The sequence below is a fragment of the Pararge aegeria genome, chromosome 5 (assembly GCF_905163445.1).
Source record: "Pararge aegeria chromosome 5, ilParAegt1.1, whole genome shotgun sequence".
Classification (NCBI taxonomy): domain Eukaryota; kingdom Metazoa; phylum Arthropoda; class Insecta; order Lepidoptera; family Nymphalidae; genus Pararge; species Pararge aegeria.
In genome coordinates this window covers 3,528,621-3,553,102 of record NC_053184.1, presented here as the reverse complement: position 1 = coordinate 3,553,102, position 24,482 = coordinate 3,528,621, and the positions used below count along the sequence as shown (strand labels likewise).

Here is a 24,482-nt window from a genome sequence, read left to right as displayed (position 1 = left end):
TCGGTTACATCAGCGTTGTTTCTATTTGAAAAGGGACGTTGAAGTGTCATATAGAGTAAATGGGGGTGTACTAAATCCGGGTCATCAAGTGCTTCAAAGTTTATGGGCTGTCCCTCGAAATCTGAGGGTTATAAATTATAATAAAACGCCTCTTGATATAAATAATAATTAATTATTACAGTATTAAAATAAGATAAAACAGTTCGATCAATTTTCTGATTATTTATTTGCTGTATTTTAATGATATCTCATATATATATATATATATGAATATATATAAAAGGCGACTAACTAACTAATCTATCAACGCACAGCTCTAACCACTTGACGGATCGGGCCGAAATTTTACACACAAATAGTTAGTAGGCATCCGCAAAAAAAAATTTTTTTTTGATAATTCATTTAAAAAAAAAAAAAAAAAAGGGTTAAATGGGGGATGGAAGTTTGTATGAAATCCTTCATTTATCGTTTAATTTTTCAAGTTACACATGAAGCTTTGATGTTAGGTTTTCGACAAAGATTTCACAAATTTTAAAAATTTCAACTCCATGCATCAAATAGGGGATGAAAATTTGAAAGTTTCTGATTTTTTAAGTAATTAACGGTCATATTTTTATATTAGCAGCAAGACTATTTTTTAAACCTTTGTTTAAAATTTACCAAATCGAAAATTGAACTTAACGTGAGCGAAGCCACAGGTAAAAGCTAGTAAAGTAATTGTACCCGGAGCAATGAAATTTTCTTAAACACCCCCCCCTCCGTGGCTCAGAAACCACGCTAAGCCGCTATTATTGCTAAAACGAGTACGTGTTACTAATCTCTAAAGCCTACAGTGTAAGCATGTGGTGGGTGTAATCTCTTAATCTCTCTCTCCCATGAATGATGATGCCGGTGCCAGCAGAGTTGGATTAATAGGCGGAGGATGATGATGATGATGAATGATTTAAAGGAGAGATCCCGAATATCCTCTGTCGAACACCGCTCGTTTGGATTTTTGGTTGGCTTCTTGATCACTATGAAATAATTTTTAAAACCTTTACATAAATGAAAGGTCATAATTTAATAATTAGATCCAGTATCGTTTATGCGCAACTTGTACCTCGTGCATGTTATTTTCGACCCCTGGGTATAAATATACACTACTTTCATCGTATCATCTGTTTAAAGATGATTTACTAATGTCACATAGCATGCGTGTATTGTCAAGTGGTCAAAACAAGGGTATAAAAGAGCAATATCGCTACTTGATAGTAGATGGCGTTGGTAACAGGGTTACTAGATCTGAGAAAGAGGCGGAGTGCTTTCCTGTAAGTTTCGAGACGTTATAAATTAAAAATTAACGTGTTAGACGTCTAGAAGTCGAAGTTTTGTATCTTTTAAGTATTTATAAAACTGCACTGGGAATAGGTATTCTAAAAAAAAATAGCAGTTACATAGATAAGAAACTTTAGTAAAGCGGTACGCAGTTAAAAACTGTAAAGGGTACATTCGTGCGTGTAAACCTTAATGCAACGAGTGATAAATAGAGGTGTTTAATTCAAATTCCTGTACCATTATATTCACTTCTGCCGTGTGGTCTTTACGCATCACCCAAATCATTAAGCATCCGATTTAAGCATTTCCTAGGTTTTCTAAAAACAGGCATGAGTGTTAAATGAAGTTTGCAAATTTCATCTGTTATATTTTCATTCCCCTAAAGCGAGCTTAGAGTAAATACCTACACAAGCTTTTGTAAAATCTTTCAGTGTTATGTACACATTAAATAATCAGAAGAGGAAGACAAATAATCTTTATCACCCAATAGAGACCCACAACTGGGCACGCAACTCCTCTCTGAATGAGTAGGGCGAAGGTCTTAGTCTAGCATGCCAGCCTACTGTGGGTTGGCAGACTTCACGTACCTTTGAGTACATTATGTAACATAATGTATGCATGTTTTCTCACGATATTGTTTTCATTCAACGATAAAAATACCGATATTTGATTGCTTAAAACGCACATAACTTAAAAACGCTCATAAGAGAGGGAAGTTTCAGGTACATACCAAGAATCGCACTCTGTTCTTCCAAACAAAATTATTAATTAGGTACTATATATGTTGCGAAGCGCTGATAGCCCAGTGGGATAGTTAAAATATCACTTGCTTCAACGGTGAAGGAAAACATCGTGAGGAAACCTGCATGCCTGAGAGTTCATAATGTTCTCAAAGGTGTGTGGAGTCCGCCAATCCGCACTGGGCCAGCTTGGTGGACTACGGCCTTAACCGTTTCTCATTGTGGTAGGAGACCTGTGACCTCTTGTGGTCCCATAATGGGTTGATATGATGATGATAATATAACGTTTAATAATAAGAAGGACAGTGATTTAAAATCCTTATATCATGTAGGCTTGCTTAAATTGAGGAGAATATTGAGTTAAGAGTGTATTACGTAAGGGGAGCTTTTTTGCACTCTTTTTATTTGACTTACTCAAATAATGTTAGGTATTTTATCACGTTGGGCAATATTTTTACTGCGTACGTACACCGCCTTTATGGGAGAGGCGGTGAAGACAATTTATTCTTCAATATCAATCTTATACATACTGATGGAAAAACATAATTCAATTTGGCTGCTTTTTCTTGTAGCCAGGTTTCGGGTCCCAGTTCAATTGATAATGGAAAGCCAGGATTTTGTTTTTGCACAGAGAAGTGATCTCAGTAAGTGTTTCTGAAAATTTGTAAACCTTTCTACATCTTCACAAAATATAGGTTTTATGTTAAATTAATTATATTATATAAGACTTAAATATGTGACCATCCGAACGCCAGTGTATACTTTTTTCTGTCTCTTTGTTTTTGGCCGGAGAACTTAAGAACAACAAAACCGATTTTAAGCACGCCTTAAAACTATTAAATAAATAATTTCACCACGCTAGCCTAGTGCGGATTCGTGGACTTCACACGCCTTTGAGAACATTATGCAGAACTCATAGGGACAAAGGTTTCTTCACGATATTTTCCTTCACCGTTAAAGCAAGTTATATTTTAAGTACTAAAAACGCAGTTAACTTAGAAAAGTTAAACGTACGTGCTGGGATTCGAACTCGGCCTCTCGAAAGTGAAGCCAAAGTCCTAACACTAGGTAATACTACTTCTATGAAACTATGTATATTAGACTACAAGTTAGCCCTTGAATCTTACCTGGTAGTAAATGCTGATGATGTTAGCTTGCTTAACTGGTTTTTGGTATCAGCAGCAGCAGCTCTTCGCGACATATTACCAGATCGCTAAATTGATTATTGACATGTTTTAGTCGGTAGTAACAGACTGTGGACAAAGCCACTTCGCAGAACATGGTAAATTCAGAAATTATTAATTCCCAAACTGCTCCGGCAGGGAATCTAACCTGAGACTTCCACTTATGAGACCGTCATCACTGCGCCAGAGAGGTCGTCAAAAATTATAACTCGTGTTTTATGTTTAAAAGTATTTTTTATCTTGCTGTAATTGAGGGTTGACAGTCAGTAGTTGTTTCACCTATTGTCACTACAGCTTCAAATCTATCTATTTATATAAAAGAGGTGTGTGGGTATGTTCCGTGTAGGCTCCGAAACGGCTGGACCGATTTCAATGAAACTTTCAGGGAATCTCCGGATTGATCTGGCGAGTAATCCGGTAAAGTTTGGTGAAGATCGAAGCACTGCTAATTTTGAACTGTCAGACTGTCAAATACAGCTTTTATTTACTATGATGATATTTTATTGTTGGGTGTACATGAGTGTAGATAATGATCTTCACTCGCTCGAGAAGAGAATAGAAGAGAATGAATACGGAGAGAAATAAATGATTTAATATATTATGAGACTTAAATTAAAAATTTAATGATGTAAGTTTATTGTTTTAATAAAACTAGCGTACATAGCCCGGCGAAGCGGGCTGGGTACGCTAGTAGTTGATAGAAACAGGCGTTACTTTGCGGAAATCCATGATATAGTATGAAAATTTAGCTTACATTGGTATACTCCGGGAAACGCAGGAGATTCTGTATGGTATATTGAATGATTGAAGAAATAATAAATAACTTCATACAGATTCGCCTGCTTTTTGCGGAGTAAAACAATGAAGCTTAATTTTCATAATACTACTGCTTCATTCTTTGAGCTATGCCAGTAATTCAAATTTTTGTGCAGATTTTCTCATTCCTGATTTATTTACGTAGAGATGCTCTCACTATACACAAAACCGTGGTATTTGGAACTCCTTGCGGAACCCCTAAATCTAGCTTTATACGTCCATTAGTTTACATGATGATGACGATTACGTTTTTTATTAAATTTCGTCCAGCAGAAGATATCCATCGCACTACTAAAAAGGAAAACTATTAGTTCACCGTATGCTTAGAGTAATCTTTTCTAAATCCATTTATAATATCCACGAACTAATATTCTGATATTATGTACATTGCTAAACGCCCCAACAGCGCCCGCAAAAGCCACAGCAAAAAACATTTCAAATTGTACCACAATTCGGAATCGTGCCGGATATTGGCGTATTTCCAAGCCCATTTTCTCTGGCTGCGTAGCGTGATGCAAAATTATTCAAATTTTACACGACGTGATTTCGCCATCGAATTCGGGATGATCTAATTATTCATTCTATTGGCCAAATCGACGATAATTATTTTGGCCCGATCACGAAATTATTTTTTGTCGCCTTTGGTCAAAAAGTTTAGGGGCCCAATTCCCAAATAAGTCATTTTTTTATTTATAATTGTTTGTGATTATTTTTTTCCGATCAGAATATCATTATGGCCTGAAAGTATCGAGGCCGTTTTCATAGGGAACCTCGCTACAGTCATAAAAAAGAGTCATAAAAAATCATATTATCTATACTATGGATTTTTACGCAACGGATTTTTCTAAATACATAGAACAATTATAGAGGAAGCTACATTGCAAAAGCTGGCTGAGCCCTACGAAATATATGAGTAATATAATTTAATAAAGTATTGTACACCTTAAAAAAATCTACAAAAAAGTCCTAAAGGATAAACCAAAGTAACCATTTTTATCTTTAACATTTTACAAAAAATGTTGGGTTGTTTACAAAACTATTTTAAACAATACAGAATAATTCCTTATCCAATTATATACATTAGATGCGTTGTGCATTCATGTGAATCCAAATTGTCCTAAAGAGCATTTCAATAAAATTAATATTTTAGAGGATTTAAAAAGCGGGGGCAGGGTGAATGGCGGGCGCGACAATTAAACTCCCGAATACGAATTCAAATAACATACAAACTTATTCCATTCGCAATGTATATTGCGCACGTGCAAAGCGAATTGGCAATATAATATTCCAACAGCGAAAAATCCCGCTATATCTAAACCGATTTTAACAAAATTTTGCATAGAGATAGCTCACATCCGGTACACGGAAATATGATACCTTACATCCTGGGAAGACAAACGCAAAGTAGTAGTAAAGAGTTCCTATGAGTGTATATTTGTCTTACTTAGGCTGTTTTATATTTCGTATGAAACAATTGTATTTATTCTATATCATGAAAACTATTCCTAATAAAAGTTTCATAACCAGACGTTTTCTTCAACGATATTTCTTCTGTTGAATTCTACTTTGTAATTCAATGTTACGTTATAAATTCGCACGATGCTGCTAGAAAGGGTTTTTTACTTTACGTTTCTACTTTTTTTAAGTTTAAAATCCCTTAAGCCAATTAAGCATAAAAATGCCTTGACGTCACATAGCTTTTGTAAATGTGCTTTTAAACTCATCAATTAGGAAGCTGCAACGCATTTCCCCTTTGATTAAAGCAGCATAAGCCACTTTTCATCCGATAAACACTCTTATGCCTAAATCCATATATCCGTTCAAGTCATTGGATTTCTGCTGCAGGAAAAAAAAATCAACAAACACACCTTCTCATTTATAATATCCGGATAGATTACGTTTCAAATAAATTAGATGTCCCAACTTAGGAAGCCATAATATCGTCATGCCCATCGACCGCAAAATCGTAATTCCAAGGGTAGCATTTGATCAATACTTGAGTAGGTACTCCGAGTGAAGCTAATTGTAACTTTAGTATTATTAATATTATAAGTAACAAGTCACCTTTAAGCTAACGATGATATTGTGACTTCCCCCTTATCACCCTTAATTAATGGGTGATACGACTTATGTATACCTAAGGCCTTTCTATGTGATTTAAGTTGATTTTGGAATTAATATGTTTTCCTCTACATGTTGGCTAAAAACTAGCCAACATGTAGAGGAAAACATATTAATTGAAATAAATTAATTATTTTATTAACATTATGGGATGGCCTTAAATTAAAGCTAGAAAGGTTTCAAACTCGTACTTTCATAATATAGAATATGTGACAAACCCGTTGCATTGAGTACGTGCTTTGTTCCAAGTCAATGGAACGAGCTTATAAGTAAGAAACATGGACAGCTTTGATTCGAGAAACCCACAATAAAATTCCAAGAATTTCATTGGTTGTTCATCTTTTACATGTCTCAAATGAAATCTATCGGCTTCTGTGTGTCAAAATGTATATATTTCAAGTAGGCCTACTGTAGCAGCACTTTTGAAACATTAAGTATGTCTGTTTGTGGTGACTCTACCTCCGATACGGAAAGCAGATTATTTGAAGCCAAAGTCAATTATACCGCATATCGTGAGTAAACTAAATAATGTCACTTTCTTTAGTCATGAACTAATCTTGAAAAGTTTGACTGTTAAGAATCATAGAGTTACCACGACAAAACTCAGGCAAAAAGTGCTAAAAGTAATTTATAAGGTCTAGGACTAAAACTTAACTTATCAAACGACGCAAAAAGTTATCAAACGTTTATCATTATAGACATTTTTCGTCAATCTATCGCCCTAATGTCGCCAAATGTTATATTCTCGGGTCACGCAATCTTAGCATCTGTCTGATAGTTTCTAACTTGAGAATCACGCCTTGTTCGATATATATACTAGAAGTTATGTTGAAGACATAATTGTTATTTCGTGATTTCTCAGAGAGCAGCACTGACTGATAATAAGCTTATCAAATTATTTAACATAATAGTGTAGATAAAATCAGCAAATTAAAAGTAGTTAAATTCCTTAAAAATAACAATGATTTCAAGTAGGCCTACTTTATAAACACTTTTGAAACGTACAGGTAAGTATGTTTGTAGTGACTCTACAACCGGTTCGGAAAGCAGATTCTACCAAGAAGAGCCGACATGCAACTCAGTTGTTTCGCTTACAGTTTATAATGTATGCTGACAGGCAGACGTCAACTCAGATCGAACCCGGGACCTCCCACTTAATTTCATAGCGCTCACCATTGCGCCAGGGAGGAAGTCGAAAAGATGATTATGATGATGGTGATGATGACGGTGAAATATCAAAATAGCTTAAAATACGTGCCATTGTTATCTCATAGCTCTATTATAGAAGTTTTATCTCTTAATGTTAACTCTTCGTGGTAGTTGGGCGGATCGAATACCTAATAGCTATAGTTACGGTATATCGGTTACACATTCTGAAACTACACACATTGTATTGTGAACTTTATGCGAGTACCAAAGTTTCACAAGTTGCTTTCTACTTTGAAATTCTACGCCAGCTCTCAATACGTAGTGTTCAAAGGTTCAAAAGGTTCATAGTTCAAGAGCTGGTGGGAAGTTTAGTAAAGTTATTCATGTATACTTTTTCTACATTATCTACAGGTACTTTATAAAATTAAAGTTGAATACTTATCTTGTTTTTTATTTGGACACGCTAATCCCTAGAGCCAGTTAGATTTTGAAGTTCTAGAGGAAGTTTATAGTCTATTTTGCATCACGCTACAGCTCCTAAGAGTCTATAAAACAAAGTACAGACGCGAGCGGGCAATACTATGCGGTGAATCTGGGTAATGTTTAAAATAGCGAACGAAAGTTTAATGGGGAAAAAAAACAGAATAACGGAGGACGCAGCCGCGGGAAGTGGCTAGTAAAACATATATTTTAATACAAAATGTTATTTGTCTATAAATTAATGTTTTTTTTATTATATTTATAAACTGATTGTGAAGTCTCAAAGATAAATAAATCGATCAAAACACACACACGCATACAGCATACATGCACACACCGACACTTCTACACAGAAGTACCCACTCTCGTGCGGTTTTTTGGGAATCATTATTATTTTGTTATTATCGTATAAAAAACTTAAATGGGCTCTATTAAGTCAACACCGGGCATTGTATAAAATACTTTTTTGCTGTAATGCTATTGATTTTATAAATAAAAATAAATAAATACTATAACATCTTAATGTATGTAATACGTTACAATTTGTGTTAATAGGTATGTATCTAATTTAAATCAATTATTCTTAAGTACTGTGTTTTCAGAAATGCAATTCTCAATACCAGTCCAAAGTAAAACAAAATAGAGTTGTTCAACTTCGTGTCTCGGGGAGCACGTTAAACCATTACATCCGGTTATTTATCAGCACTGACATTTGATAATTATCTTTCAACTTTCTCTCTCTTATCCAAGAAGCCTGCGCCTAGCACAGGACCTTAATAGCATGAGGATGCATTAGGTCATAAACCTACCGCTGGCTCCCAGGCTATAAAAAGTCATAAAACGACTAGATGAATAGTAAATAGTCTTGAGTTATAAATAAATGTAAAGCTAATAGATTGAATTTCTTACCGAGAACTTTTTATTGGAAGCTCATTATGCAGCAGTTTCCTTAGACGGAGCCAATCAATTAGATCTCCATCAAAGACGAGGGATTAAAGTAAACATATTTCCGTGGGTTTCTTTTTCTTAAAACGACTTTTCTATTCAGTGTTTTAAGATTATGAGGAATTGAAATAGTGGGTAGTTGACCAAGGGAAGTAAATTTAACTTCTGTGTAATTACAATTACGTACGTTCGCCTGTCCATATATCACATCCATATATAGGTTTGTTTTTCCGTCTATCTACCGGTTAATATCTCCTTTTGTCAGAGCTCAGTAGCTTCTGGATTAAAAAACGCAACTTCATAGATTATTTCATCAAATTCAAATTCAAAATTAACTTACTTCAGGTAGGGTAGGCTATCAATGGATAAACACTTTTGAAAAGACAGTTTTTAGTAACTCTACTACCGGTTCGGAAAGCAGATTTTACCATTAAAAAGCCGCTGAGAAACTTAGCTGTTGCTGTCTTGCGAGAAATGTTAGCGATGCTGTGTTCTTCCGATCAACTTTATCAATCGAACCATGAATCTAGTGATCTAAACTCAAACTCAAATTCTAACTTTAATTATTTAAGTTTCTCTTTAAAGTAGGCCTTTTTGATGCGTATTTTAAACTTTTAATTGTAGTGAAGTGGTAAGGTTTTTATACGTTTACATAAAACTGAAGTGAGGGTTCCAAGCGCACTGCTTTAAGAAGACGCCAACAAACTAGCTGGGTATATCCAGGGTCCGTAGTTAAAACGAGGTTACGGCAGTTTCGAGTATTCATTAAATGCATAATGGTTAAAGAAAATGAACAAACCAACAAGTTTCTATCTTCTCAGTGCAATAAGACTGTTAACGATCGTTTGGCGACAAACATCCGAGACAAATTGCTTAATATGTGTTGCATATGAGTCGACACGCCTAAAACCTCGTTTACATTGCAGCACTAATGTCGCAAATAAATTTTGCTTGCAGTTTAAAGTTAGTGCGCGGTGCATTTGGGTATTCTAATGCATTTTAAGCCTATTTCGGTGTAGAATAGAATCTTTTTGAAGTAAAATAGAATTTAGTGTTAAATTTTGTGCATTTATTTCATGGTACCTATATATTTTTAATGAAATTTTATTTCAAGTCGGTGCAGCATAAATGAAGTAATCTTTGTAATGTTTTTTACAATATGCGGTACAACGCAAAATAATGAACAAAATTTATAAATTTTAAAGTGCATATTTCGGAACCGACAGGATTTGAACGTGCGACTCTTTGGCAACCGCGGCCTGAGTGCTTTACGACTAAGCCTTATCTCTCTCTCATCGGCTCTCATTTACCGATGCCGAAATTAATATATGCCTATTACCGAAACCGGTTCCGAAAATTTTTCACACTAAAAATTGATTAATATTATATTTCCTCCAAGGGAAGGTAAAAACAAAATTATATAAATTATAACATTAATGGCTTCCGTTAAGAAAATCGCTGTGTGCTAAGCACTCAATTCCTGTATCAATTAAAAACCTTAAAATGTATTGATATCTAAGAGTTTAGCATCGTGGATCCTAGTTCTAACATCTCTATGAATTAAAGACCCTTGTTCATAAGTGAGCTACTGATTTGAGAATTTGTGATGGTTTTTTAATTAATAAACAAGTCCTTAGAATATTCCTGCGTACGACGCATATTATAATTTATCCAATTGCAGAACTTTCTATGATCCGAAGCACACAACTAATATTTTATTGCTGTTAAGTTATTGTAATGATTCAAAGAAAATAAAATGATTTTATTCTACTCAACAGGCGTGGCATTACACGTGTTACTTGTATTCCCGGTCCATTAATACAACAGCAATAAAAATTTGTTTATTAATTGTAGCGGACGTCATGTAAACGTAGTCAAACCGGCTACCAATCAAAAGTATATGCGGGTCAAGTGCAGTGGAATTCTTCGTTTTAATTAATATCTATTTAGAACTCTTGCATCATCAATTATTATGTGATGATATTGAACTTGTACGGACATGTTGCTACATATCTAGTTAATAATATATTAAGAGCTCATAAAAAGCGCACTGACCGACTTTATCTTCATCTTGCGTCTTCCTCGAGATTATTTGTCATCACTAACTATAAAAGGTTTTGTCCTGACGGACTGATGAACACCTGAGAGCCTAAACTTTAGGTTCACATACTTTAAATTCCTAAGTGTATATTCTTCAAGAAAGTGTGCTTAAAGTTTTTTTTTAATTACTAACAGGTAATTCTCAGAACTTCTAAGAGTAAAATATTGGATTTTACTATCCTAGTCTAACCTAATCTCGGTCCGAGATGGAAATCGATCGTATCAAGTCGTGCATAGTAGTTTAATACTGAAATAACGAAGCAGTTAATGTTAGTCATCTTAAACTTTTATTTAATAGTGTTATTATATCTTTATATATATATTTCTTGTGTGCGTGTGTATGTCACCGAACTCCTCCTAGACGGCTGGACCGATTTGAATGCATTTTTCGGTATGCGTTTGGGTGGCACCCTGGATGGTTCACAAATCAGCCCGACAGATGGCGCTGGGATCAGCTAGTATAGTTATAAATTATAAAATAAGCGGTGATAGCGCATTGGATTGGAGCTCGCCTTCACTTTCCGGGGGCCGAGTTCGAATCCCATCTCGCAGCTAGCTCTAACTTTTAGTTATGTGCGTTTTAAGTAATTAAAATATCACTTGCTTCAACGGTGAAGAAAAACATCGTGAGGAAACACGCCTGGGAGATCTACATAATGTTCTCAAAGGTGTGTGGAGTCCACCAATCCGCACTGGGCTAGCGTGGTAGACTACGGCCTTAACCCTTTCTCATTGTGGGAGACCAGTGCTCTGTAGTGGACCGGTAATGCGTTGATGTGATGATGAGTTCAAAACGTCTTGTGTCCACAAACCTGAGGAATAAGTGTTGAGATTGATGAGCCTATGTCGGAATGCTGCTTAGCGGTATAAATAGTCATGGCTGTAGTACTCCCTAGGATAAAAACAAAACGCTCTTCTACGAAATTTTCTATCACAACGCCTAGTGTTATCGACCAACAAATAGTAGGCCGACAGTATTCATTAACAGCTGTCTAGGTTGTTAATATCAATTAGTTCACAAAGGCAACGGAAAATGTAACCGAATTGGGACCACCCACACTAACATTCCACACATCATCGAATGGTATAATAGTGTATGACGTAACAATATGACGACTCGGATTTCATTTGTGACCGAATTCAAAAATAGAAAAGATATAATTTATCCTTCCACGTTTACAAACTGTTGTTACAAATGTTAAAATGTTGGCCCGCACCAAGCTTAGTTTTACTTATGAATTCTTAGAAGAAGAAGAAACACTTTATTGCACGTATAACATACAGGAAAAGAAACAGTAAGGAGTGTACAGTACACAATGTAGACATGCAAAGGCGGCCTTATTGCGGCAAGCAATCTCTTACAGGCAACCTATGTAGACAGGACTTTCAGCAATAAAACGGGATAGTGCCAAGAGTGTTGATAAATATGAATAAATACCAAAATGTATATATACAAATACATAGATAATTCATAGTAGATATACTAAATTAAAAAAATATATATAATACGTTAATATAAGAACTGTAACGCTATCAATCAATTACAGAAACAATAAAACCTAATCCTAAGATCGCTACTAAGCGATAAGGCCTTCTTTGCCTTCCTACTACTACCAGTATCTGCCTCTGCTTTTTATGTCCATCTTGTGGTGTAAAAATAAAGAGTATAAACATTTCCAGACTATACGACACTTAATATAAATATAAATATACTACGACAATATTCACATCGCAATCTAGCCCAAAAGTAAGCGTAGCTTGTGTTATGGGTACTAAGATAGCTGTTGAATATTTTAATGGATATAAAACACATAAATACTTATAATATACAGATAAAAACTCAGACACAGAAAAACAATCATGTTCATCACACAAACATTTTCCAGTTGTGGGAATCGAACCGAAGCCCAAGGACTCAGAAATCAGGGTCGCTGCCCACTGCGCCAGTCGGCTTTCAAAGTTAATAATATAAATACGAAAGGTACGGTTGTAGGTCCTTCTTTAACGCCTCATCTAATCAACTTATTGACTTGATTTTTGGCACAGAGTTACTTGATATGACGGACAGTAACATAGGATACTTTTAACCCTTTAACATGTAATTCAGGAACATTAGGGGTTTGTACACCAAAAATCGTCCTTCCTTCATGTCCTTACAAACAAACTACTTATTTAACGCAGGTAACACCGCGAGATTGGGCTAGTATTCATATAATTCAAATTCTTGGTTTGGCATTCGGAATTAATTTTACGTTTGAATTCATGTATAAATTTAACTTATTACAGTGAACCGCGGATAGTTTAAACAAATAAGGTTAAACATTAATAACACGCAGTTTTAATTATAGTTTATAAGTTGAGAAAGGGGTTATTAAGGATTTACCTACACATTACCAACTGTGTAATATACTACGGCAATATACACACACCCAATGTAAGCGTAGCTTGTGTTATGGGCATTAAAAGACAGATGAATATTTTTATGAATAGGTAATATTTTAATACTTATTTTATATAGATAAACACACAGATACTGAAAAACATTCATGTTCATCACACAAACATTTTCCAATTGTGGGATTCGACTTAGACTTAGAAAGCAGGGTCGCTGCCCACTGCGCCAATCGGACGCCAATAGGAATGGAAATCCCTAGAAAAGACCTATGCCAGCAGTAGACGTCCTGTGGTTGAGATGATGATTATGATTACGAGTACGATTCCTAATACGTAGGTATTTGTTAATTAAATGTTATATTTAAAATGCATATAAAAAATTTCGGAACCGATAGTATTTGAACCTGCGACTATCTGGCAATCGCTAAAGTTAAGCTACGGCTCTCTCCAACCATTGATGCCGAAATTAGCATATACCTTTTACATAAGTCTTATAGCGTCTGTAGGTCGGTTTCGAAACAAAAAATATGCATTTATAGAATCGATAATTCCTTCAGGTGTAGGTAAAAACACTAATTAATATTATAAAATTGTTAATTTAATGTTTCCTTAAGGTAACTAAGGTTGTAACTGAGATAAAATTTCGCATTGATAAAGCATTAGCATACGTTCAACTTGATTACAGAAGACGTATGCGGTAACGAGAGAATGTGGCTTGGCCAAAAATAGGTAGCTAATTAAAAACAGATAAACTAACACAAACATCTAATTTTCAAAGTGTTAAATTGGGCCTGTAATATCTTTATATATATATTTCTTATGTGCGCGTGTATGTCACTGAACTCCTCCTAAGCGACTGGACCGATTCGAATGAATTTTTTGGTATGTGTTTAGGTGGCACCCTGGATGGTTTAGATTCACAAATCAGCCCGACAGATGGCGCTGGGGTAGCAGCATATAATTTTTTTGAACTCAAACTTCTCTTTAACCTTAACTTAATTTTCCTTTTATTCCTGTCTGCCGGTAATTAATGAAAATTTTACCATAAATAACATCGCAATTCACCGCAATATTTAATGTATATAAGAAAGTATTTACTAAATTACGCAAAATATTTCGATAATCATAAATCTGATACAAAACGCTGTCGTCATTTGAATTTCAAATCGAACTGAGTGAGCTGTAACACGCAAACGTCGAAAAGAACTGTTTTGAGACTGAACAAAATAATTCCCTTGATACGAGTACCTACGTTCCGTGATAAATTTAATAAGAAAGTTGACAAGTTATAAATATCGATAACCTCCGGTGTTAAATTGTACTTTTGTTTATGTGATATTTTTAAATCCAGATGTTATGATTGTTATTTTTAGTTGTTTTACTAGACTTTTAAGATTCCACGGTGTCCATGTGTCTAGTGACCCTGCGACTACTAGTTTACCTAGGCTCTTATAAAACTACGCTTTCCATTTCAGGATTGCCACACTATTTAGCTTTGTAGGTAGCTGTTTTTGAACGGATCTGCTTATTTTGGCTTCGTGACTGAGTTTTTTTATGAGACTGTGTGTGTGTGTGTTTTAGGTGACCATGCTCCATCACTGATAACACGCATGGTTTAAAATTTAAGTCTTCAGGCGGTAAAATAAATAAATAATTATTCAGTAGAAAAATAATTCAGCATTACTTTAATGTCTATTTCAGACTCTTTTCTCTTCGAAGTCTTTACTCGTATACAATAGTGCTAAAATAAGCTTTTATAAAAAGTGTCGTCTTTTCAAGAAAAATCTATTTGAACAGGCTACCTCGACAATAAATCCAAGCAAAATATTAATAGAAAAACTTTTTGTAGCAAGAAAAACTAGTCATAATGCAAATGGGTAAATACAGACGTGAGAAAAAAGCTGTAATTGAATTTCATTGATGTTCATAACAATCTAATTAAAATTCAAATTGAGTTCCACCGATCCGCACTGGGCCAGCTTGGTGGACTATGTCCTAAACCCTTCTTATTATGGGAGGAGACCAGTGCCCTGTAGTGGGCCGGTAATGGCTTGATATACTGAATTGAAATTCGTCAAGATAATTAGGTAGGTTGAGAAATCCCTGGCTTAAATTATAAGCTTATAGAAAAATCCTATTATATTAGTAAGGATTAAATGTATGATAAGACAGCTTGCAGCAGTATGAATTTATCTAACTTCATAGCTGAATATTAACTCGACTGGCAGATGGTGATAACAAAATAAATACCTGGCTAAATTTCTTGTGGAACTTCATTTCTGGAATATGCCTTCCGAACTGGTGACACTACAAACAGACTGATTTGACGTTTCAAAAGTGCTTATAAACTGGGCCTAATTGAAATAAATGAATTTTAATTTTTTTTGACAAAGCCGTGTTTCAACCCTCCTAGCTATAGTTTTAAGTTAACGAATGTAGATATTACCATCATTAATATGTTAAATATATGAATGCTTCATAAGTGCCTGTGATAAGGTCTACATGAATAAAACATTATTGAATTTGAATTTAAGAGCTTAGTGGCAACTTTTAACATTTCCACAAATTAAAATAGGAGACTCTTCCATAGAGTAGTAACGTTTAAGTCAATGTAATCTGACAGCGCAGTAGTTTTATTTTTTTTAATACTTCAATATAGAGTATTTCATAATATAAGTACTTAATTAACTACCAGACTTTAATGTTTGCAAGTGATTTGCTGTTTTGAGTTTAATCATGTACAAAAGATATTTGAGATCAAATCCTTTTAAAATTGAATGGTATAATATATGTTTAGATTTGGCAAAGGTATGGGAAAAACAATCTCATGAAACGCACGACCTTCAAAAGCAAAACATCCTAAAATACTAATAATACGGAATAAATATACTACATCGCCATCTAGCCCCAAAGTAAGCATAGCTTGTAATATGGGTACTAAGAAAACTGATGAATATTTTTATGAATATAATATATGTAAATACAATAAGTATTACACAAATAAACAGAGATCTGACAATCATATTCCACTAGCGGGAATCGAATCCAAAGCCTTGGATTCAGAAAGCAGGGTCACTGCCCACTGCGCCATTCGGCTGTCTGTAAATCACGAATACTGGAGCAGAATAAATGTAAAAGTCAGTCTTTTCTTCTTTTAATAAAATAATCTTATCAAACAGAGTTTGTGGAAATATAATACATATATATAGATATAATACACTTTTCTTTGTTGTTGGTAATTGTCACTATCATCGTCCTAAATAATACCCTACAGCTACTTTCCCATCCATTTATAAGCTTGGATTAAAGTTACTTAACGTGAAATATTTATTTGCGCTTCTACTAGGACTCATCACCTCTTTAGCAAATCATAATTTTACTACTATTATGTACCTATATTTTCAGTTATCTTAAACTAATTCTGATGAGATGTGGTGCTGGAGACGCCTTTTAAAGATCCCTTGGATGCATTCCGCACCAACAATTCCATTTTAAAAGAACTGAATATCAAGGAACGACTTTCGTCTACGGTGCAGTTACGCATATTCAAGTTTTTTGGCCACATCTCAAGGAATGAGGGGTCGATTGAACGATTGGTGGTGCAAGGACAGGTTGAAGGAAAAAGGGCAACAGAGCGGTCACCTACTCGTTGGATAGATACGGTGAAATCGTTGACCCAGACAACTGTGGTAGAATGTTTTCGACATGCTACCAACCGCCAAAAGTGGAGAAGACACGCGCGTGCAATCCAGTGATGTCTAGCGCCATGAAATTCATCTCAGCAGCCACGACCACTCTGCCAAGATTGAACGACTAAGAAGAAGAAACTAATTCTACAATTCTGACTAAAGTTGGCCATTTTAAATATAACGCGCATTCCCAAGATTATTAAGTACGACAATACTACCACGACTGATGTGCCATAGCTAATAAATTTTATTCTAATTCAATTATGTAGCATTTGCCTATTCGTAGTGGAGAAACCCATCTAAATGGTAATAAGGGTAGATTATAATCAAACCCTTATCAGATTTTTGACGACCTCTCAGGCATGTATATGCGAGGGGAATCCATAAGGTACAGGATTCGATTTTCGACAAGGTTACTTCGAGAATCTAGTTATGGACTAATAGAAAGTTTGGGCTGCAGACATCTTACACCCTAATTTCAGTGTGTTATACTATAATTGATTCTTCTTTGTCGTAACACTCTTGCCAGAGTGGTCGTGGTGATCACGGTGTGACATTGTTTTTGGTAGTTGTTACTCGCCTCACGATCATTCGCCACTTCTCCCTATTTGCCGATAGTCCGGTACACTCATGCAAAGGACCTGCCACTGAAGATTTGTTCTGATCGGTCCATCGCATGGGTGACCTACCACGCGCTCTAGTACCCTTACCTAATGATAATGATTGATTAGGGGTTATGAATTTTAAAATCGCAGCTAAACACTTATAATAAGTCAAATTAAAATAAAGAAACAAAACTCATACCTACATTTAACCTTCAAGAGATCGTATGATTCCCTATAATTGGCTTATAAAACTTTCATCGAACTTTCATCAAAAAAATATTTCTCCCGAATACGAAATCGCTTACGAAAAGTGAAATCTGTTCCCTAAACTTCGTAAAGAATAATATTAAATAAAAGTTTCACAACATTTTAAGGATATGCAGCGTTATTTATGATTTTTCGCATTCCTTTCGTGAACGAATTTTTTTAAATGAAATGGAATTTTTAATAACGCTCGTGTTCAAAGAATTATTTATTAGTAAACACCCTTAATTAATTTTTATATTTTATGAAAATCTAGAGCGGTTTTATATATTTGCTGTGCTTTCCACATATATTTCAAAACAACTTTTATGTTCAACATTAAGTTTTACGTTTTCTATTTTCAAAAGAGATCTTTAATGCCTTTTAACAGTCGATAAAGTAACAAAATAAATATTCCACGTAATGTAAACCAATATAGTCTACAACTAAAATAAATTTAAAATCCAACTTTACTATTTATACACTTTAGACTTGATGCGTTTAAAATTATACAATATATTTCCATTGTCGTAAGAATATTTACAGAATTTTCCGCAGCTACAAATAAAAGTCGAACAAATTACGTTGGGGTCATAAATCAAAAAATCGCCAACGGATTTGAAATCTAAAAATACGCACTCACCGTGAACTGAGATAAACTTTCCTCGTCCATCATCCGGCACACAACACGACCACTGTATATGACACAACGCGTGAATCCCTAAAAACTAAGTGACAAAACCTGGATAGTTTACAAACACACACAAAAAAATTGAGAAACTTCAAAAATAAATACTACACTACTCGTCCGTGTTCACGACAACTTTTAACACCGTATCCATGATAGTCCGATTTTTTGTTCGTGTGGGAATAAAACATCGCAGTTTGAGAAACGCAGGCCTTACGTCGTGCGCTTTACCCGAATGCCGAATACACACTAGTTCAGGGCGTATCTTGACAGATCCTTAATGCGCCTGCGTGGAACGGAGTGACTCTTCGGCCTGGCGGACTTATTCACTAGTTAATTAATATATCAACTTTTCTACCCTCCTGTATTAAACGACTCTCTTAATAAAATATTTGGTCTGGCATCTTCGATGGCGGGAAGTTTGGTCGACACCGCTCGCAGAATTTTCCGCTTGTGTAAACTTTGCGTGCAATTAAATTAAGTAAAAGCGTTAGCCTTTACTGTAATGAGTGTTTTGAGCAACAAACTCGGCAATGATGATGAATATTTATTTTATTGTTACGAAACAAAACCGATTTAGGGACCTGTGGTAATTGAAATTTCTACATCACTTGAATTAATATTTAAAAAAATATTAATAAAAAGAAAAATTGATTGTTTTACATATGCACACTGTTTTTCTAAATCTGATCTTGATTTGCTTGCTGATGAATGGATGAAGATCATGCGCGAGTGTCTGGAGTTTTGTGAGAACTCGGTGTTAATGTAGATAGTTTTACTACTTAATACTGGTTAATTATTATGTTTTTTTCCGCTTAGTTGTGTTGTTATTGGATTTTGGTCGTTCCTATTAATAATTAAAAATTAATAAAATTAAAATCCTACATAGGCTTCGCAATCGAAAGTTACCTAAGATGTCTTTAAATTGAAGGAAAACCTGGATTTCCAGGACGCATCATCAGATAGGAACTTTGTTAAACTACTAATTAAAGGTACAATCGTCATTTTATTGTATTCGGTTCTAATAAGCAAACCATTCCAAACAACAGAACTATGAGCTCCATAAATATACCTAAATATCAATAGTACCTAATAATAGTAGTACCTAGTAATAGTAATAGTAATAGTAGTAACTCTTTCAGTGTATTGAAATCATAATCTTTATCCTATTTTATCTTAGTGTCCCACTGCTTGGTACTACCCTCTTCCCGCATAGGAAAGAGGGAAATAGAGCACTGACAGTACTCCGCTCCCATACGATAAAAGCCGATATCGATGACTTGGCTAGCTTTTCGTACCACGAAATCGTTTTAAGACAATAAACTAAATACCTGTAAAAAAATTGAACCAAGGACCTTGTGTTACCTAGTCAAATATGCGTAACACAAGACCTACGAGGCAATTAAAATCTACGAGTATCGGTTTTTTAAATTTCTTATATTACATAATCTATCGATAGTTTCTCATTGATTCAAATCCATCGATATTTAAAGTTGAACTACACTACTTTTGAAATACAGTCACGAACTCAAACATCAATTTAATATGTAATAGTAACAGTCTTGAGAACATGCGTGTTATTTCTGTCTACTGTTTCTCTTGCGTTAAATAAATATTGGGCCTTAATGGCATTAGAAATGGCCTGAGACTTAAAATTTGTGGCAGATAGGACAACTCATATTATAAAGCAAGAAAATAATAATGAATGAATGAATGGTTATAATTTAAATCATTCGTTCTCGACTGACTTTTTTATATTAAAAAATATCATTATAATCTATATAATAAATTACGATATTGAAAACCATCAAAAAGGATGATTACACGGAACCTTGAATAGATAGTTTCAATTTTATAATTATTTTACAGAGCGAAATCAAGGCGTACACAAAACGATCGAATAACTCAAAGATGTTTATTTTTTAATTAATAAACGTCACAAATGGCATAATGGTTGTTTTATTAATCTATTAACTAACTAACTATTATAAAATTAAAACAGCATAGCGAATTAGCAACGATGCGAGCGTGAAACTCGCCAAGAGTTAAACTTCAGGTTTTGATGACTACAGAAACAAAATCCCCATCATTTTATAGGCAAATGCAATCGCATCGTCACTGAGTGAAATTAATTTCTCTGTTTTGTTTTTACCCACGACCTCTCTACCTTTTAAACAAGTATCTTGGGCAAAGGCGCAAGGAGGCACCTAACTTAATTTGAAATGTTTCTCTATGAATACACGTGAAGATTAATTCTATTTGGATAACGTGTAACTGAAGTGGTCGATTGATGTATTACAATAAAGACTTCCAGTGCAAGTCAAGCTGAAACTATAAATGTAACATAAATATAATTTTCGCGAAAAAACGAGAAAATACAACCCACGAGGGTTTTTTTGGGGAATTATTATTTTCTATTGGCATCAATGAAAACAAATTTTGGTTAAGCATTCAAATAAGGAATTAACTGAAACAATAGACGATATTAATATTTAATTAAGTATAATAATGACAAGTAACCCAATTCCAATTTCAGAAATACTAGCAAGTTACTATTTCTCAAACACAGAAGGGCTTTCTCATTTAAGATTCAATTCTTGACAACTAGAAGAAAATCTGATACGAAACATAACGTTTAACACATACAATAAAACTTATATAGATACGTATTATGCATAACAAACATTCTTAAAATAAAGCGCAACGCAATTTCAGAAGAAATATTTTGTTATATGTTATCATCCTGTCTATTCGAATGAGTTTTAAAACAAAAACCCAGCACTCTGTTTCGATTGTGGTTGGTCTAATAATCTTTGCATGACTTGGAAATCAAACCTCGAATCTTGTGATAGTATGGAAACTAATATATAACAATACACACATCGCTTTCTAGCCCCAAAGTAAGCATAGGTTCTGTTATGGGTACCTACTAATATGAAAATGTTATGATTAATATACATAGAAACTTATGATATTATCATCCTTGAGATGTTTCTCAATAAGTTCAAAATTTACATACAACTTACTCTTATAAAAAAATCCTATTATAATATTAAGGATTACATGTACGATAAAAAAGCTTGGGTATGAATTGCTCTAACTTCATAGCTCAACATTAACTAGACTGTGAGATGGTGATAACAAAAAAAACATGGCTAAGTTTGTTGTGGGCTCTTCTTATACCAGGGCGCGTTTGGAACCCTCCTAGCTTTAGTTATAAGTTAACGAATGCAGTTATCACCATCACTAACATTAGTGTAACATGTTAATTGTATGAATTTGAATTTGAATTTATTATGTATTGGATCCAAACATTTAAAATTGGCATTTTATAAGGGAGGAACATCAATTCAATTATTTTTATGAATAATTTATTAATTTAATCAAAGTATGTAACCATTGCTATCTATGCACTTTAACTATCTCACAGGTAATTTATTGATCCCTTTAAACCATTCAGACGGGAATTAAAATCTGTGAAGGCGCAAGATTATTATTTTTTTATTTATTTAAACTCTTTATTTGTACACCACTACACAGTTAGCAATATAAAGGAAGAATAGAAAGAAACACAAACACTGGAGTAGAATACAAAAGGCGGCCTTATCGCTTAGAAGTAATTTCTGCCAGGAAACCTTAGGATTAGGACAACAAGAAGATTAATGTACCCAGGTGAGATTTTTTTTGGAAGTAGGTTTTTACGCTACATCGCGCTGGAATACTAAATCGTTAAGCGGCACGTCTTTGTCGGTAGGGTGGTAACCAGTGGCGTGCATAGAGGGTAGGCCCAGGGTATGCAGATGATATAAAATGAAGATAATTTCCAGTACGAGTTATAAAAAGCCTAAGGATAGGCATTGTAAGAGCTATAAAAAGCTTACCCTTAAGTATTTACAACTTGTACTGGAGATTTTCTTAATTTTGTATCATCTGCATACCCTGGGCATACCCTCTTTGCACGCTACTGGTGGTAACTAGCCACGGCCAAAGCCTCCCACCAGGCAATTTGATTGCAGAGGCAATAATTACAGTCAAGAGTTAACTAAACTGGAAGGTAAATTTATTTTTTAATAACTTTAGACTTCTAAGTGCTTTAATCATAAAATTTACAATCTATTCCGCAATCCTTAGGCGTAACCACAATTTAGTTTAAACTTTTCCACTTAGTTCAACTACTTGAACCAATAATTGAATGATTGCTCCAAATTATATTATTGCGAATCTTTCTTGTTAGAGTAAAATTATTTATTGGAAACAAGCTGTTGCCCGCAACCTCGTTCGCGGTTGTTTGTGTTTTTCATATTCCCACCAGAAATCTGAAGAGTTTGTTTTAGTGTTTGCTCTCTGTAATTCCCAGTAGGATTTAAAAATATTTTTTGCAGTCATAAAATTGAAGATAAAAGTACCTGAATATGCTTTATTATAACACCACGCTACTAACCTAAGGCGGATGGGGTGACGTAGAATGTAGATGAAAGTTTATTTGGGAAACTTGATCCTTATCAGAATTAGAACGCGGACGTTTTCCAGCGTTAGTTAGTAAGTGCGTTATCAGGAAAAGCATTTTTTTTTTAGTTATTCCGTGACTAAGACAGTAGCGGGCGAACCTTTTAGGTTTATGGTAGTCATATATGTCATATATTTATAATACGAGCTGAATTATTTTTCAAGACAACACTAAAATTATACAACGAGACAGTCGTTACGAGATTACATTTTTAAATTAAGGAATTTTAAGAACACCTCCTCGTCTCAGACTTAGTCCATGATGTTCATCATTTATTAAATTGCATCGTTACGTTAACTACAAATCATCAGTTCCTGAATGTGATTGCTGGGTTGAGTCCCGAAGTGTAAATTACCTATTATGTCCAACCTCGTGCCTCACAGAGCACGTTAAGACCCGAGTCAGATGTTATTCAAACTAACTTCACACTACTCCTCACTCAAGCAGCGTGTTGGGTCTGTGCTATAATTACCTCTTTCTGATGAGAAGCTTGCTACTAGTACTATATCAGAACTTTTAAAACATGTCTGTCTGTCTATAGTGCCCTTACCACCATTTCCACCGAGAAGAAACTCAGCAGTTGCTATTTTCCAATATCAACATTTAACAATATTTTTTTCTATTTTGCGGGAGTTAAAAGAGCAAAGCTGACTACTTCCAGGCAACAGTTTTATTATCACATCTATTGTCATGTCTTCATATAGTTATACCTTGACTCTTGTAGTGTAGGAAAGTTGTATACAAAATGTCTATTGTAGTAATTGAGTTAAAATCGATTGTAAATGTTATTAGAGTCAACTATTATTTGCCGTCAAATGATGGAAAATTTTAAAAGGAATTATATAGATCCAATGATAAGCTTAGTAAACTATTAATGTAGGCGGGAAAAAAAAAAAAAACACTTTTACGCAGAAAAATGGCCCAGAAGACAAAATACAAAGCTAATAAAATTGCTATTTATAAAACATCTGTGGTATAATCCTAGGTAAGTTATACATCACCTCACAAGATCCTAGTCTCTCAGATATTAAAAAAATCCTGAGAGAAAAATCTTTGTAGGTCAACTATATTGAGAAAAATAAGCTTATGAAGAACGAGAATTATTAGAAAGTGTTTTTTTATTTTACGATTCATACAATACGTTTGCAAGGAGATTACTTTTAACCATTTTATTAAGACATCCACTTTCATGTCTTCATATAGCTATACCCTGACTATACTATACAGTGTAGGCAAGTTTTATACAAAGTGTCAATTCTAGTAATTGAGTTAAAATCGATTGTAAATGTTATTTAACTATTATTTATGCATGGCTCGAACTCACATAATTACTCAACGGGCGTGTGCCATAAGTGACAGTTTTCACAATTATAATAATTACGGAGAAGTTATAGCAAGAGCTCAGTGTTCTACTACCATTGCGGAAAGCAGTATTATATAAAATTAAAATTTCGTATGACATACCTTGTCGTCACTAAAACAATCGTAAAGGATAATCGTATTATTC

The 24,482-nt window shown here is 34.4% G+C and overlaps 1 protein-coding gene across 2 annotated transcripts in view; it reads right to left on the bottom strand.

Annotated features, from left to right (window-relative positions):
- The window catches only part of LOC120624123 (nephrin-like), a 269,981-nt gene that overhangs the window by 228,551 nt on the left and 16,948 nt on the right, over positions 1 to 24,482 (bottom strand). Inside the window, exon 1 of one of the 2 annotated variants that reach the window (XM_039890480.1) lies at positions 18,424 to 18,683. The exons of the other annotated variant lie outside the window; for it this stretch is intronic. The gene's annotated coding sequence lies outside the window, so the exon portion shown is untranslated. Of the gene's footprint in view, positions 1 to 18,423; positions 18,684 to 24,482 lie in introns of those variants that run through there. 2 annotated transcript variants of the gene reach the window in all.